An 18,907-nucleotide genomic window follows, 5' to 3' on the forward strand; every position below is an offset into this window, starting at 1 on the left:
CTCTTCGAAGACGTTCTCAGGGTGCAGTGAGGGCTGGCTTTTCCCTAAGGGTTACAACTGCACTAAACAATGCCAAAACCTCAGGATTAAGAGGAAATCTTAGCCAGAAGCAACATGCAAAAATGAGGTAAGTGTAGAAAAGACCATCAGGAAGCTGTGTTGGAGAAGACCAACCTGTAACTACAGTATCTGTATAGCTTTTTTAATTAGCAAAAGTATTTTCTCATGTTTCATTTTATTATACATATCTGTCATTCATTAGTGGTTTTTAAAAGCAAACACACAGCCTCATCAATTTTTTATTCTTCCAATTTTTTTCATATAATTACAATCGAAGTTGTAACATGGGACAGAAAAGCATTTTCAGCAGACAGAAGAGAGGATGCTGTGACTTTTTACTAAATTGACTACACAGACACAGCACACATAGTGAAGTGCACAGGCAGTGTTTAACACGCTGCAGTGTGCAGCACCGTCCAAGCACTGTCCTGGGTGGGAAAAGTGGGAGCTTTATGGCCAGCTCACATGCTCAGTCTCTCTGATCTGGCAGAGGTTCATAAATCTCACTGCATCCTGTACAGCTGCCTCCTTGTTTTCTTCAATGGACCATGGTTTTCTATTCTTCACACCAGTCAGGGACAAGCTGAATGTTTCATGGTAGGGAAGGTTATACTGTTACACATTAATGGTGTAAGCATTATTTCTGATACATGGAAAATTAGAATGTTTGCAGTACACTTGCATAGTGTGTGTCTAGGACTATAGGGCAGTACGGTGCTGTGCTGAAAGAAAATCCTAAAGCAATGGAAAAACCTATTCCTTCCTAAGTATTTCTGTCACCATCACATCATTACACCACCAGACAGAGCAGCTGCTGTTGCTCTCACTGGTAATCTCCGACTCAGTACACATATAGTCAGCACTGATCTAATGACTCCTGTTTGCGCCCAGATCAGTGGCCGCAGGCATTGGCATCAGTATAGATGACTATACGGTGTTTGCTGTGCTGTGCACATCGTTAGGCACAGCTCCTCATTATCAAGGGAGAAACCCTCCAGCCCTGCTGGGTAGGCAGGGATCCCGTCCCAGGTTCCTGGGACCAGCTTTCCACTGCAGGAACCTTGTGTCTAGAGAACACAGTCAGGATTTAGATTGTGAACAGCGTAATTTCTGTGAATAACCTTCTTTATCCTTTGGGTAAATAATAGTTTAGCAGCTTAAGACAGATTCACATTGATGACTCTCTGTGGTTTTCCCCACAGAAAAAAAAAAATAGCAAGGAAAGGAAGCCACTGCGCTCAGAGCTGTCGACTGGACTGAAGTGCAGCTCAGCTGTGACTGCAGCACCGTCTCCCCAGGCCCATTAGACTTGCTAAGTGCCATCTGCAGGTCTGCTCCGGAGCACTGAGACTGGAAGCTTTTATTACTGTCTGGTCCCACTGAAATTAACTGAAAGAAGATTTTGCAGCCTAGAAAAAAATCGTAGGAATATGAATGAAATTAACTATGTCTTGTCCAGTAATCATTTAGTAATTTTTAAGAATAAGAATTTCTCTCAAGAATCTCCTCCACTGCCTCCCCCCCCCAATCTTAGTTAAATATTCACTAGCTAAATAACTGGCTTAGATTTACTGTTTTGTCCTGAAGGTCTGGGCAAATTTAGGCTTTGTTGGTTTCCCCCAGCCCTACTACTTTGTACAGCCTGATTCAATTGATATGGGGACAATAATACCACTAACCCTATCCTCAAAATGTATTCAATAACTGTTAATTCACCACACAGTAAGTTATATTTTAATGTAAAGTTAATTTCCCCTACAGATAATAAAATAATTTAAAGCAGTCCTCTGTAAAAGCAGGTCTATAGAATGACTCTTTGCATAACACAAGTTATCTATTGTCACACACGCAGAGAGGAAAAATCAATGCGGTGAAGCAAAATGCCTGTTCAGGAGGAGGACATCTATGATTCGACAAGCAGGGTATCAATTTTACAAAGCACGCCCACATCCATCATTCTTTAAATGACTGTAAAGAATTTTTTTTTTTTTTTTCAGTGCAGTTTCAGCTTTCTAAGAAAGAGCTACAGTCAGTGAGGCACCTTGTCACTACCCTGCAACCCTCTTGCTGCTCGGTATCTGCAGATACATCTGTCTGGCTGATTTCATGCTTCTCTCTTCTCCCTCACTTCAGCAGACCACCAGACCACAACCACAGGCAGAGTGGGGAAATGTTCCTGTGATGTGGTTTCTGAAATTTGGCTCAGTTTTTCTTTGCTTGGCAAAAGCTTATTCATTTCCATGCTCTGAGCCAATCCTATTCCCAGTCAATGATAGCTGTGTGAATGCATTTGAGTGCTGAGTTTGGCTTTTTGTGTTCAGCTGGTTTCACAATGACTTTTTCTGACTCAGCGCTCATTCTGGCAAATAAATTAAATTTTTAGTAAGTAGAGTTGCCACTTAGCAGGGTTTTTTTTATTAGTAAGTAAATCTATTGCTACTTCACTTTGATTTTGTTTTCTTTTTTCTTAAATTAAAAAATCAAACCTAATTTCTATGAACTGTTTAGAGCCCACACTAGACAAAATTTTCAGGTGTAAGTAGCATACTGTTCAGCCTTAATAGATCTCAGTGATGCCTGGTGCCTCCTGTAAGTAGTTTAAAGGTTAATTACATGATAAGAACAGGGTTTCAAAAGCAAAAACCTAGTGTCATTTCTAAACATATCTTTTCCAAAATGCAGACATTAGCAGCTGTATAAAGGATATACCCTAAAATCACTTGGGAGGACCCTGGTCCAGCCCAGCCACAGCAGGCTCAGCACCGAGGTCAGACAGGGTTGGTGGTGTTAAACAGAAGAGGCCCCAGGGCAGAACTCTGGGGTACTCCACCATCCTCTGGGTAAACACGATCCATTAATCGCTGTCCTTTAAGCCCAACCATCCAACTGCTTTTCAACTAACTAGTTGTCCACCCATCCACATTGTAATGTCACAACTTAATTACGAGAATATTGTAGGAGACACAGTTGGAAGCCTTGCTAAAATCAAGGTAAATGATGTCCACCGCTCTCTCTGGTCCACAAAACTAGTCATTTTAAAGTAGAAATCTATCAGGTTAGTCAGACATGATTATTCCCTGGAAAATCCATGCTGGCTGTTGTCAACCACTTCCTTCTTCACGTGCCCAGAAATGTCTTTCAAGAGGACTTGCTCCACAGTTTTCCTAGGGATCAGTGTTCTGGAGACTACTCTATGGGTAGAAATGGTTCCAACTTCTATATAAAATAAATTGTGCTGAATTTCCTTCTATGCTACTAAACGGATTTGAAATCTTCAGAGTGGATACAACAATTGGTTAATCACTCAACTTCATTTTAAGTTGGTGTCTTCTGGAATCCCATTCATTAAATGCCACTTCTTTCCTGAGATCTTTTGTCCATTGTTTGACAGTGGAATATAAGGCTTGTGCTATAAAATCCCATTGAGGCTGCTGAAATCTGTGAATATAGCTGAGGGAAGCTTTTTTCCAGAAGAGAAGTAATGATCATAATTCATTAATTTGAATTAATTTTCAAAACAATGCCTTTAGCTTGATTTATTATTGGAATTGTACATATACACTTATTTACATACTTTTAACTGTCGATGTTAAAGAAATGTTGAAATGTTAAACACAAAAAAGTTAGGAAATACTACCCTTAGTACTGCTTTGTGTATTAAACCTGTGTTTGGGGTATATGCCCAATCCTAGTATATGAGTGCCTGCTCAGGTGTCTGTAAGCTGGTTTTGCAGAAGTTTACTTGACATTCCCAAATTTAAATTCAGAAAATACATTTTTTCTTTTTTTTTAAGCCTATGGCTTCATGCTTGCCCCTGTTATTTTTATGCTGTGACTGTGAACTGTAGCAGGGACTGTCTTTCTATTCTGTGTTTAGACAGAACCTGGGGCAACACAGCCCTCGTGAATGACTGAGGCTCCTAGCAAGAGTGAAAGGGAAGGGTATTTAACAGATATACCAAGCTTTGAGTTTTGAGACACTTCTAGGTTTTGTGTCACTGCCCAAACTGTTTTTGCCATAACTTTCTTCTCTTCCTTCCCTTCTCTATACCCATATAGTTTAATATGATGAAATGGGGATTGTAGTTATCTGGTCTGCCCATGTACAGGCCTGGGAAATAGTTAACAAGAACTCAGATTTTCTTCTCCCCTTCCTCTCCATGTCATATTGCAGGGATATACATGGATTTTTTGGGGGATCCTGCAGCAGATTTGGAGATAGATCTCATTCCACTGTTTTAACAGTGCATTTTGGCATCACAAATGGATTGCATTAGAAATAAAAATTGTTTTCTGCTTTGGCTTCTGAATCAGCCCAGCCACAGAGCTTCGTGGCTTGTGAATATTTCATCTTGCTATCATAGATTTTTCTTCTGGTGCGTGTGTGAAAGAAGGAAAATGACAATATCAGGCATTTCCATCTCAGCAGAAGCTTCCCAGAATTTAACAGGACAAAGAAGAAATATTTCACTAACTGCAAGTACTCCTTCTGCTCAAAATCCTCCTGCAAATAATATGATAAAAAAAAAAAAAAGGTCTTATAGAAGAAGTTGTGAGAATGTTAATAATGGAAAGTGTTAAAAAGCCAAGATATATCATCTCTACTTCCCTGAGTCTCCTTCTAGTGATAAGGGTAGGCAGCATCCTAATACTTTGTAGTTAGGAAGATTTAGTTGAGTTTCAATATAGTAAAAGGACAATAACTCTTAAACATATTTCTGAGGGCTTTCTGCAACACAAATAAGGATGTGCTTCAGCAACATTCACCATTGCATGAACTAAAGTACAGTCTTTATTTGGCTTAAATTACAACAGGAATTTGATAAAAGATACTTTATGAGCCAAGAGGTTAAATTCAATGCCTGGAATAATTTTATTGAATCAGATCCAACGGTGTGGTCTCCAAAGTTGCATTTTCTCAACAACTTTTGAAACAAAATGGACAAAACCACAAAAGACACTGGTTTAGAGCATTTTATTTAAAATCAGTAGTGACTTCATGAACATCAGCCTCTGTGGCACTGAGTAAGAAGTACTATCAGCAAACATCTCTGCAAAAAATATTTATTTTTAACTCCAGACAATGACTTTTTATTTTCCATTCAGTTCACATTTCCATCCCTCCATTTCTTTCCCCTATGTAATCTGTTCATAATTTTTCAAAAAGATGATTTTAAACGAGACACAGAGGAAAAATCCTGCATATGCCTTCATCTGCTTATGGGGAAACCACCTGGTCTGATCATTCAGGTTGTTTAGCTTTTGAATATCTCCTGGGTTTCAGAGCCTTGAAAAAATTATCATCTCCCTTGCATGTTTTGGTAGTGTCTCCTTCTCTCCCTTACAAAAACTGCTGCAGGCTACTACACACATAGTGTCAGAACACTTAGACTCCAAGGAAGATCGTAATTTAGCTTCCCAGTTTTACTTATATTTAGTAGGGACCTTTTCTCCAAATGTTAGCTCTCAGACCTATACCCAAACCCAAGGCTACCACTGAAAAGATATCCAGCAGTGATCTTGATGAGTGGGTTAAATAAACAAATAAAACTCCTCACTAAAATAATGAGAGACTGCCAAGTAGGCTCCCTAGTCTCAAATAAATTTCATAAATGAAGTTGCTCTAAATTAAGGAAGGCAAATTGTTGATGGGGGAAAGAAATAAGGAACTTTCCTCCAACCTCACAAGGCAAGATCTAGCACTTCATGTTCTACTCACTATTTGTATGAAGCTATTACAGAAAACTTGGGGACACAACAAAAAAGATATGTCAAAGAAAAATCGGAAATGTCAATTGATAAAAAATTTTAAATGAGTAATAAGGTAGGGTGATAGAAAAAGATTTTAGGGGAACTGTTCTTACCCTGATAATCTGAGGATCAAGGCAATTAATGGTTTTTACTAAGGCTGGCAGCCTGTCACAAGTGTGGTTCTCCAGGGATCAATACTGAGCCTCACGCTGTTCAACACCTTCGTAAATGGGATTGAAAATTGAAACAACCCTCACCAAATTTATTGATGACACTAAATTGGATAGTGAGGTGGACACATCAGAAGGGTGAGCCATACTTACAGAGAGACCTGGACAGTCTGGAAGAGTGGGCAAGCAAGATCTGTATGAAGTTTAACAAAGGCAAGTGCAAAGTCCTGCACCTGTGACATGACCAGTGTCATGTCACTGTTTGAGCGTAGTCAGCAGCGCAACACCACGCAGCCGCTCACTCCTCCCTTCTCTTCCAGCAATGAGAAGGGACAAAAGAGCCAAGCTTGGGATTTGAGATAGGACCGGGAGGGTAAAATCACCCATTATGGTCATGGGCAAAAGGCAGACTTGATAGGGGAAGAAAAAAACCCCATACATTTATTACAGACACTAACAACACTTAACAGAGTAGGACAGTGAGAAGCATTGCCGCATCTTGAGAACACCTTCCCCCCACCCCTCCCTTCTTCCCGGGCTCAGCTCTGCTCCTGATGTCTCTACCTCCTCCCCACAGCAGCGCAGGGTCAGGGAATGGGGGGTGCAGTCAGTGCTGCTGCTTCTTCCATCCTAGGTGGGGGGAGCTTCTGAACTTCTTCCCCCTGCTCCATCATTGTCCCCCTCTCACAGGAGACAGTCCTCCACAAACTTTCTCCAATGTGAATCCCTCCCACGGGCCATAGCGTTTCCTTACACTGCTCTGTCGTGGGTCACTAACTTTCTCCGACTGGATTCCCTCCCACGGCTGCAGCCCTTCCCAAGCTGCTCTGACGTGGGACACCCCCGCATGCTGTAATCCTCCCAGCGCTGAATTACAACAGCGGGGCTACCTTTTCCCACAAGACCCAGGCCTTCTTTGGGCACAGCACCTTGATCATCCATGAGAAAAACACAAGCCATAAATCAATGTCTGCTCCACCGTAGATCTCCATGGGTGGCAGAGGGGGGCTGCCCTGCCATCTCACCACAGGATACAGGGGGGGGTCTCTGCTCCAGCACACCTCCCCCCTCCTTTCTTCCTCCATTCCTCCACTGACCTTGGTGTTCACGCAGCTCCAGCAACTCCTCCTCATCAGTCCAACTGCTCCTCACCACGTCCCTTCTTAAATACATTATCGCAGAGGCACAGCTGATTGGCTCAGTTTTTGTGCAGAGGTGGAGCTCACTTGGAGCTGGGGGACCTTCAAGAATCTTCTCCCAGGGGGCCACCCCTATAGCCCCCTCCCTTGCTACTTAAAAAACCCCTACAACTCACTCAAACCCAGAACACCAGTATAGGCTACGATCTGTGTAGCTGAGGAGCAGCCTTGTTGAAAGAGACCTGGGTGTCTTGGTGGACAACAAGTTGGACATGAGTCAACAGTACGTTGCTGCAACAACAAATGCAAATCACATCCTGGGCTGCATCTACAGGTGCAATACTAGCAGAGATAGAGATGTGATCATCCCACTCTGATCAGCAATTGCCAGGCCACAGCTGAAGCACTGTGTCCAGTTTTGGTCTCCACAATTCAAAAAAGACATGCACAGTATGGAGAGGGTCCAAAGGAGAGCCATGAAGATGATCCAAAGGCTAGAGAACCTGCCCTATGAGGAAAGACTGAAGGAGTCGAGTATTTTCTCCCTGGAGAAGGCTCAGTGAGGAACTCATCACAGTTTTCTAGTACTTAAATGGCAGCTACAAAAAAGACAGAAGCTCTCTCTTCACAAGGAGCCAGACAGAGAGGACAGTGGGCAACGGTTGCAAGTTGCATTAGGAGAGGTTTTATCTTGATATAAGAAATAATATTTTTACAGTGAGATCAGTCACAGGAACAATCTCCCCAGGGATGTGGTGGAGTCTCCATCACTGGAGATTTTCAAGGTGTGATTGGACAGAGTTCTAGATAATCTCACCTAGGCTTCCTTTCCCATGATGAACATCTGGATCAGATGAACATTTGAGGTGTCTTCCAACTTAAGCTGTTCTATTATTCTATGATCGAAGCCACCCTAAAGTTTTTGCCAACACTTGGACATGCATTCTTCATTAAGAAAATGTTCACACAATCTTGTTACTAACTCACAGCATGCTCCAGAGAGCATCAGATTAGCAGCTTTTCCTCATGAGAATAAGAAGAGAAGAGGCCAAACTCATCCCCAGACAAGCCTAGATGGGAATGGTGGGTCAAGTGTTCTCCTTTCTATTGGGCGTTTGTGTCGCTTTCTCACTTAGTGTAAGGAAAAAATGGCAGAGGTTGTTTGGTGTCATTTCTCAGCTTTCAGTGATATAGATCTGAGTGTTTCTTAAAGACAGGATTTTTTGGGGGGGGATGTAGGGGAGTAGTGGTGGGGTTTGGGTGGGGCATCTAAATGTAAGACCTGCAGGAATCCCATCCAAGCCTGAAATTGAGAAGCAGATGGCACAATTCACCGTTTTTTTGCTTGAATGAGGTAGTATCAGAGATCTCTCCAAAATGTTTGATTATCTCCTTTGTCTCATCCTCTTCACAACTCTCTTTGACTCTAAACCAGATTTAATAAATTATTTTAGGGTTTGGTTTTGCAATGAATGATTGTGTCTTCTGTCCTGGCTTCAATTCATAGTCAGTGCTGAACAAACAGCTTATCTGTCACACATTACCATTCTTTGACTGCGTGACTTCTGGTTGTCTAAAATAGCAAAATTACCATTGTTGCAGCCACTCCTTTTCTTCCTGATGAAGGATCATGCTGATTTTTTTTTCTAAACCAATTTACTTTAAATATATAAGTTGGCAGAGATATAGAAGAAGAAAGAATTCCACAGTTGAGAAATCACAATAAAATGAGAGGAAAGGATTATAAATACCAACAAACAAAATATAATTTGTGGATCAACTTGCATAGATTTTGTACTATCTTCATTTAACATAACTTTAAAGCACAGATCCAGCACATGACATACAAGGATTTAAAAACATATGAGATTCTGATTTATTAAGAAGAAATAAAAGACCCCAGAGGATATTCTGATTTAGTCTTAAAGGCTGGAAAAATTGCAAAATTACATCTCGAGGTCAGAATTAACTGGCAAAAAACATTTACAGATCTTGTTGTGAAAGTTAAGCCAAGAACTCATGAATACCTGTGTATGCATAGTTAGGAGATGTTTATTAAAAAGAAAATTAGGAGCTCCAAGCTTTGCAAAGTAATTTCTTCAATAGTTCATTAAAAACATTAATGTAAGATGCCCACCTGTTGCACCAATTTAAAAATCAAATGTTGAAATTTGAATAGGATGACTTGGATAATAGATTGAGAGATTTTAAATTAATTTAATTATGTAGGAAAACATTACTAAACGGAGAAGAAGAGTTCAGTGAAGAGTAACAGAAATGATCAGAAGTCTGGGACTAACTATAAGATAGAATTGAAAGAGCTAAATACATTCGATTTAGCAAAGGGTTAACTGAGGGGTAATATAACCAGTCACAGATATTTTTTAAAAAAATGTTAACCTCAATATGATACGGCTAAAGTAATGCTGGAAAAATTTGGCTAAATAACAGTAAAAAATGTAAGAATGAGTGTTTTCTGGTTTTCTTGATGAAAAATAAAGGAAGTTGCATAGCCTGGGGATATTTGGTACATGAGGCATCATTGTAAAAGTGCAGATGAATTGTATGAATCAGTTGATCTCTGCCCTTATGGGAAAAAAAAAAAAAAAAGAAAAAAAAAAGAAAAAAAAAAGAAAAAAAAAAAAAGAAAATAGTTTTTTTGTGAAAAGGGAGTGAAAATCTTAGTATTATCATCACTGAAAAGGTAATTACATTTCAAATAGCTCAAGAAATAGCTCAAGACACAAGTCAATAAAGAGCTCCTCACTCTTACTGAACTTTCCACCGACTATAACAGCAAGCAAATGTTCTGGGGCATTAGGATGAGCCATGGCGTTCCTGTGGCTTGCTGCACAGGGTTGCTACGGAAAGAAATTCTGACCAACACAGCCCATCCTGTGGTCTCATGGCCATTATCCAAACCCCTCTGAAATCATCGGGAGACTTTCCATTGAGAGAATGTCAGAGTCTATTTAAGTCATTGTGAAATGAACTTATGGCTAGCACCCAAAGTTCAGGAAAGCTAAGAGGACAAGGTCCTGACTTTTCTATGCCTAACAGGAGAAAAAAAAAATAGTAAAGGAGGAGGCCAGGCAGACCTTGTAAAGAAGAATATCAACTTTGGGGCTTTCTCCTCTGAGGCACGTCTAAGGTAATGATACATGCTGAACTCTGCTCCAAACTGATAGGGAAGGGAAGAGAGATTGTAGGAAGCTGCATCAAGGCAGAGGAAGGAGGAAGAGCCTGGTGCAGCAGAGAGGAATGAAGAACAGAGCTGGTAACCCACAGAGCTCTGATAAGAGCTGCAGGGATTTATGATCCTCCAAGTACCCTATGAATCTCTCCCATTTTCCTATTTCCATTACAAATTCAAGCAAAACTGAAAGCAAAAAAGCAGAAGAGACAAAGAGGAAAGGTGTTGCTTTGGTGGCAAGAGGAAGGAAGTAGGCCAATTATAAGAGAAAAAAAAATAAATCACAGATATATAAAAGGCAGTGTCTTCCATTCTGCTACTATAGTAGCATATACTAGAATACTGTGAACTTCAAGGCTGTTAGGAACCCAGAGCTTCTCTTAACTACATAGAGACTGGAAAGACTGAAAAATATGTATGACATAATAAACAAGGGGGAAGAAATATATGTTCTCATGTTGATCTTTTTTAGTAGATAATGACATCTGGTTCTTTTTCTTATCTGAAAGCAGTAACATCTAGGTGTCAGAGAGATGTATTCCTGAATCTGATGTAATCAGATGTAACACTGAATCAGAACATGAAGAATGAGAAATGGTGTGGTGGCAAGTAGTGTGTGCCAGGGCCAGGCAAAAGGAGGACAGTCCCAGTCCCCTCCCTCCCTTTGTTGCTATCAGGCCTTCAAACATATTGTACTATTGAAGGCATATAGCAACCACAGACTACAAGCATTCCAGTTAGTTCAGTAAAATTTATTCTTCCTCTTCAGTGGGATACAGAGGTTTAAGTTAAATTTCTTTTCCGCAAATGTATCTATATACTTACCTACCTATTATATTAGATGAGAGACAAAGCTAAACAGAGGCACAGTTTCCATTCCTAAACCAAGCAAATAAATCAAACAACATGACAAGCAAAGAGTGACCTGAGTTATTAGTGAAGGCCAATTTGTTAATTTGATGAAATCTGGAAATATTGTTATAACTATGAACAGCTATTCTACACAGCCATAGGTATACCTGTATATACTGATAAGTTAACACTGAAGAGAAAGTTATTGCTCAGAAAAACTTTCTGGTTAAAGTGAAGGATCCGTAATCAGAAAAGATGATTAAACACGGGCATGGAATACATGGTCCTATTTTAATCTGGAAATTCCACCTGCACGGATGAAGCAGAATGGCTGGCCTTAGAAAGGGATTATGAGAAGAGATGTGAAGAAACTGAACAGTGACATGAGAAAACTACTGACATCCATAATAATAATAAGCTTGCACTAACAATTTTTTAACCTAAGACTGCACAGAGAGTCCCTTAAAATTTGTCTTCCTGGGAAGTGACGAGCCTCAGCAGGCACAGACCAACTCTGTAGCTACTGCTGAGGGCATAGTCCCTCATCCGGACACATGCCACCTTCCACATGGCAGGTGCTGCTCAGGGAATTCACCAGCAGTGACTTCATTGGAAGAGTTTCGCCTCCCTCCCCCTGCCAGCCAGTCCAAGCACAAATATTTATTCAAATGGGATAAACAGCAGAAACAATTTTTTGGAAGAAATACAAATTCAGATTATTAGGACTGTGGAAACACAGAGTCAGACATTTAAAAGTATAATCAAGCCACTTAAGTCCAGCCATAACATTTAGATTCTGTTTAATCCTAATTTATTTTTGTAACTGATTTTTGATGAATCAGCCTTTTAAAAATCTTTACGTAAACTGTTCTTTGAATTTATATGCAAATACTACCTTTTGTAAACCTAAATGTTGGCATATATTCCTACTATGGTTTACAAGTAGACTAACTATTTACCTTTCAGATTATTCCTAGATCTTTTGATGGTAAATAGCATCCAAAGAAAGGAATGTGCTACCTTTTGGTACATCACTAAAATAAACAGGTTTGGGGACCACAGAAGTCCCTCTGCTAACATGCTGGCAAGAAGGCTAATCTGAACAAGATGGGTTAGCTTGATTTTGCTCAGATTATTTGCTTAGTATATGCAATAAGAACAGTTTGAGAAATTATATGCATTATAAATGAGCTACTTCAAAGACTGCTAGAGTGCGTGAAAAGTAATTTCACCTTTTGAGGTACCTAGCTGAACAAAATGGTACTCTTGACTGGAGCAGAAATGAGATACCTGAATATCACCAAAATCAAAACAAGCAACAAAGCAATCTTGTAAAGACCTGCTAAACTTCCCTACCAGGTCAAGTACATTCAAGAAGAGGTAAGACTGGGAAGGGGACTGTAGACATCCTTCTGCTTATGAAAAGAGGATTTCCTATTCTCTTGAGTTCTATGAAAAGGGAAAGAACCTTTCATCTTCTTATGTGTCATGTATTGCTCCTACAGTAATGGATGATTCTTAAACTTGTCAAGAGTCTTGCTTCTACCTACTCTCATGGACGTTTCAACACTTACATAATTTCCCTTGTGCTACATATATCTTCTTCTCCAGTAGCCTGGAGTGGTCAAAAAAAGTAAGACTACCGAAAACAGAAGTCACTGTCTGAGTTAACAGAATGAGCACTAAGACAAAGATTGGGCATAGCCTTATACATAGTAAAGGGCCCAGAAATAGCCAGTTAGAGCAAAAAGTCCCTAACATCACCTTTTAAGAGGAACAGAGATTCAGACTTCATCTTGTGTCACCTCAGATTTCCAAGAGGTCTTCCCACACCCTATATTGTATGTGAGAGTCAAAGCTATAATGTCACTAAAATGTCTCTAATATTCATGCTGCATTTTTGTGCAGTTTATAATTAAGTGCTCATAGGGAGGCCATCAGGTCCACTCAGCTTCATTTATGTATTTCTCATTGTAAAGATTCACAAAACACTATCTCTGAGTAAAACCTGCTTAACATACAAAAACATGTAAAATCCCTCCAACAAGACATTGCTATATCATACACAATACTTCAGCCCTAACTGAATCACATTTTCAGTTAGTACATTCTATATAAACACCCTCAAACAATACATTTGAAATGTAAACATCCAGGATAAGGCAAAATGAAATAACATTCTAAATATCTATATAGCATAATATAACACAAAGACAAAGCACTATTTTCTCTTTCTCATTAGCAAATTAAGTCTTGCTTAAACAGGCACTAAAAATATTTAAAACTTAAGGAGTAAGACATTTTAAAGAGTTAAGACAAAGTTCTATACAATATTTAAAAAGCTAGAAAATGTAACAAGGTTTACCTGGGGAGACTTTTAGCTCATTCCCACATATGTTCTTTAAATCTACTATGTCCCTTGGTGGTGCAGAAGCAAATTAGCAACATGGGAAAAGTACTAGGGAAAACAGAAGGTGTACATTAATTTCACACCTAATTATTAATTAATTTGTTCAGGCTCTGCTGGAATAATCAGCACTTGAACAGCTTCACTTATTCCCAATGAGCTGCTGCAATGTCTCTGTTTAAAATTCCAGGGAATCACAGTTGCAGCAGGCTGAATAGCAATAGTTGCAGGGAGCCTGGACCTGGACCTGGACCTCCTTCCAAAGATCCTGCGCCATATGTTTTTATATTTCCAAGCACGACTAGGTCCTAGTGCCAGGGTAGATAGATGTGATTTCCCTCTGATAGTTGAGTTACACTAGCATAAAACTGTAGAGAAGGAGGATTCAGGTGAAGTAGCTCCACTGGTCTTGTGTTGCTGTTAAATAGTTAAGAGCTTTAAGACAAAGCTAGTATTATTGACATTGGAAAAAATATCCAGGACAAATTTGTCTGCATAATGTATTATGAACCAAGGCTTTGGTGCTCAGATATAAGCAGTATGTAGCGTTGGGAGATGACAAGTTCTGTTAACTTATTAAATAACACACAAATCATCTTTGACAGACAGATGAAGTGAATGGCTGGCTGAACTTTTCCTACAGGCTGCCATTCTTTCAGATAAAACTTCTAAAATACAGCATATATAAGCAGTTCCTTGTACATTTGATCCAGATTGACTTTCGCTCCCTTCTGTACCCCAGGTAGGTTGTAATTTGCTATAACATCTGTCTGATAAAAAGCCTTTCATTTATACAAAATAAGTGACAATTTGAAAAAGAGAATTATGCTTGTATAAAGATATGACATATCTTATACATCCTATCCTTATTATTTTATCATAGGTATCAGAAATGGGTATAAGAACTGTCATTGACCTAGAGAGAATTAAGTAGAGAAAGAGGCACTTGTGAAAAATGGAAAACATTTAGGATCAGATTGAGAAGGAGCTCTGGTATCAACAGGAATTGGTAAACTTTATATGCCAGACTGAAAATTATGAAGCAACCTCCGGTGTGGCTTCAAATATCCCAAACGCCTGCATACCTTTTTCCCTGATTTAGTCTCACAGTGCTCACTGACGCTATCTATATCAGCCCTAGAAACTGGGAATTCAACACAAACCTGCTCCTAGGAGAGATTTATAGTTGGTGAGGAGCAGGCTAGGCTCAGCAGGACTTTCCTCTTTTCCTGCTGAGAATTTGTGAAGGAGATCAGCATCTGCCAAAGAGGGCGGGAAAGCCAATGAGGGGGAGCTTGGCTCTGCAGATCCACTCGGACACTTAGGTAGGAGTGAAATGAGCCTGTCTCTACTGTCAGGACTGATCATGCATTTTATATTAAACAGTCACCAGGCTTAAGAGTAATAAAAGGAAAAGTACTGGCCTCCCACATCAGTACTTAACCACAATGCTACAGCCAAGCTCCATCCCTCCATGTACCTTTCAGCTACAGGAATTCAGCATCGCTTTGGGAAAACTTTCTTTTCCTCCCTGCGGTGCTCACATTACCGACTGCTGATGGGGACTTTGCTAAGACATGAAGGTTTGAGGTCCCTCAGGCTGGAGGATGCCTGATATGCAGATCTTCCACTGCTAATCTCCTCAGACAGAGCTAGGGCACACTCTGAAAAGACACCAGGAACTTTGCTTAGCTTTTTCAAGCAGTCTTGATGGGCACTTACCCTCAGGAGAGAATATGGACTCTGGATACTGAAAGTAGAGAGAGGCACATGCCTGCAGGCCTGAATAAAGCACTTAAGCACCAGAGCAGGACTTGAGGGACACTCCCTCATTTTATTTTTTCTACCTGCATCTTCCTTGTTCAGTATGTGGGGAGAAGGCAAAAATATGAGTAAGAGTGAGATGAGGGCCTTGGGTCACTGAACCTTCCCATGCACTGCTTAAAAAATGCTATTTCAGTGGTCCCTTTTGGATATCAGGTCCCATTCCGGAATCAAGCCTACAAAATGAGAGCCATGCAGTATATTTCTGTAAGTAATCACAGTCATCTGCAGATGACAGCTCATTTCGGTAAGCTTAGATGAGTATTTCAGTCTCTGATGGATAGGAATTGGTGTGTCCTGGTTAAAATGCATAAAATTCTACATATGGGTAAATAAGAGAAAGGATAAATGGTACAGTTCTGTAATGTGAGATTCTTGGCATCCATTGCCTTCAGAAACAACTGAGAATGTGCAATAAACCTCAGGACAGATCTTCAAGTAACCTCTGAGGTAAAGCATTACAAACATGAGCTAATTTTAAAAATCAAGTGTAAACCCCATAAAATTCTAGCAGACTTTATTTACTGTTTTATACCAAGATCTATGTTTGTATAAAATTTCATGAAGATTGCACCTAATTTACTATGGGTTATTTCTTGAATAAAAAGTAGGAAGAAAGGGAATAATAATTTCCCTATATTTTTATATTATTTTCATCACAGTAGGTAACCTACCTGTAATAAAAAAAAATGCACCAACTCTGTTTTTCAACGTTATGTTTATTGTATTGAGTTATATGCAATATAATACACATCAATACCATATGGTGCGTAAGCAGTAAAATAAAGAGTATGAAACACAGTGGTATTACAATTATTTAGTGCTATGAACGCTATGAAGCATTAGAGTAGCTAGCAAAATTATGCTGAAAACTAACCAGGAATGTATTTTTAAAGTTTTTTGAGAACTTTGCCAAGAACTACTCAGCCATGAGTATATCCTCCTTAAAACTGAGGTTGAAACCTCCACTGGTGTAATTTAAGATAGATCCATCAGCATAAATCAAGTTAATCAACATACACCAGCTTAGAGTCTACGTCCACAAGGATTCTTCCCTTCAGCTATCACATTATTCTCCAGTGCAAGCCCAGAAACCCAAGTGAAGCAGAAAGAGCTTGCCAAAAGGGAAACAGAGTTTAAAATACTAATGATCACATTATTAGCATATTTTGCTTTGCTACAGGAGTGCTCCAAGGATTCCAAGCAGAATAATCAGTCTTCAATCAAGTCATTACAAGTTCACAAAACCCATTTTACAGATGAGATATTCATTATGTGAAAGGATTGAAGATTACACTCAGCCTTTTCAAATAAGGATATGCTGTTATTTTCTTTGACTCTAAAGCCAGGTTATGAAGGTCTGACCCCCATCATTACTTGACTTCTCCCACCCCAGAATCACAGCTCTCCCCCCTCAGCAGCACTGATTTGTATGCTGCAGGTCTGGTGTAGTAAACAAGACCATTCGTAAATTTGGGGAAAAAGGTATCTCCTGAATCAAGAGACCTTGTGGATTTAAATAAACTTCTGACTGAGGAGAACAGGCACTCGGTACATGTTTTTTCCAGTAGTTGCCCCGAACAGGCATGCCTAAGTGCAATCGCCCAGATGGAGGAAGTGGTTCCCTTAAAAAGAATTGAAGAGATGAGCTTTCTGAACTGAAGAGGGAGGCTATATTTTTTGCAGGCTGTTTAATTTTCCTCTGAGTTTTAAGATAGGTATTAAAAAAATCAGGACATTTTGTGTCAAACAGGTTGTAACCTTCAAAGTCCTGATCAGCAGGAGGCAAGACCTGTCCATCTGAATGTAGCTTTGCACTTTTGCATCCTAGAGCACTGGCAGAGAGCCCTAATATTTTCTGTTATGCCTGGTCTGTGGACTGATTTCTTCATTTTGCTGCAAGCCATATTGCTTTCATAAAAATTACTTTTTTTCTCAATATACTAAAATAAAGTAATATATGGCTAATATTTTATTTACTTGCCAATATCTTTTGGGGACAATGATCTAGTCTGTGATAAAATATGCATTACAAAATTTGTAACAGTTACTGCAATGGTGTATCAAGACATAGATGTATTTGTCTTACTCCTTGCTGAAATGAGTTTGACTGGTAAAGCCATGTCTCTATTGGAACTTTACTCACACCACGAGAGCACTAAAATAAATGTCAACAAAAATATTAAGTATTCTGTTTGTTACTTAGAGATTATTATTCATGTCAGAGAAACGTATTTGCAGACTTATTGAATCAAATTAATCCTTAACACTAAAATTCACTGGAATTATACAAGAGATAATATAAAACTGTAACACATATTTTTGTACTTCTCCAATGAAATGTGATTCATTATCTTAAGGGATGTCTGTGTGTTACCAGTGAGATTCCACTGCACAACAGATGCTGTTACACAACAATCTTAAGATCAGTTTTCATTAAAAGACCTTTGTGTGTGTGTGTGAAGACATTCAGGACTGGTGCTTTTCTTCATTCATCTTTCTTTACTTCAGACATGGTATTTGTTCAGAGAAGCTCCAAAAACATTTCTCAGGTGTAAAATTCTGTTAGGATCCCAGACATTATCTAAGTGAAATAAAAGAAAAAGTAAAAAAAGTGCTTTCTGGAGTTTAAATAAACAGTGTTGTTACCAAGCAATGCTTTTACTATTTCTTTTAAAACATCACTTTGATGTTTGAGGAAGTCACAGTTTGCTAGGGCGCAAAATATTTGAAAAACAAAGCACACAGCTCATGTTGCTGAAAGTACACAGAGGAATAAAGCATGGCAAAGTACGGGCCAAATTCTGTCTTCCTGGGCAAGTCTTACAAAAGAGTATAATTTCAAAATAGCAGCAATGAGCATGACTTGCTTATTTTTCAAGCATTTTACAGCGTTCCAAAAATTAAGAGGACTAAGTTTTCTGCGCGTCATATCTGGCTAGATTAATCTGTACTTCTAGAAGAAACTCTTAAAAAGAAGACTATAACTTATATTAACAAAAGACTATAAAACAATAGCAAATGTCTCAAGTATTTGACTCCCTGCAAATATTAAGATTACAGAAGGCACTTGGTGTGATGGTGGAGGAAGGAAATTGTATTGTGTTTGATTGTGGGATTCAGAACTATAGCAGAATAAGCCATTGGGTAAGGAAAGATGTAGTTTATCTGGACGGATACAGTTTTCTGAAGACAGATGGAAAACAGAGGACAGAGGTGTGGTGGCTCAACAGAGAACCACTTACATAGGCTTTATAGTATAGATGGTATAATAGATGAAGTGATAGCAATGACACATTTTAGTGAAATCTAAGACAAATAGAAATCCAAAAAGGAATAGCAGTTGTTGTCTCAACAGAATACCACATTAGCAGCTTTGAAGAGCTGATGAATGAATTCTGGAAATGTCAGCGTGACAGGTACAAGAAGTAATGCTGATCTTGGGAGGAAGTCTGAAGGAAGTTACTTCAGTGATAATGTAAAAAAGATGAGCACAAAATCAAGCAATTAT

Source organism: Tyto alba, unplaced genomic scaffold (assembly GCF_018691265.1).
Source record: "Tyto alba isolate M040663 unplaced genomic scaffold, T.alba_DEE_v4.0 Super-Scaffold_22, whole genome shotgun sequence".
Classification (NCBI taxonomy): Eukaryota; Metazoa; Chordata; class Aves; order Strigiformes; family Tytonidae; genus Tyto; species Tyto alba.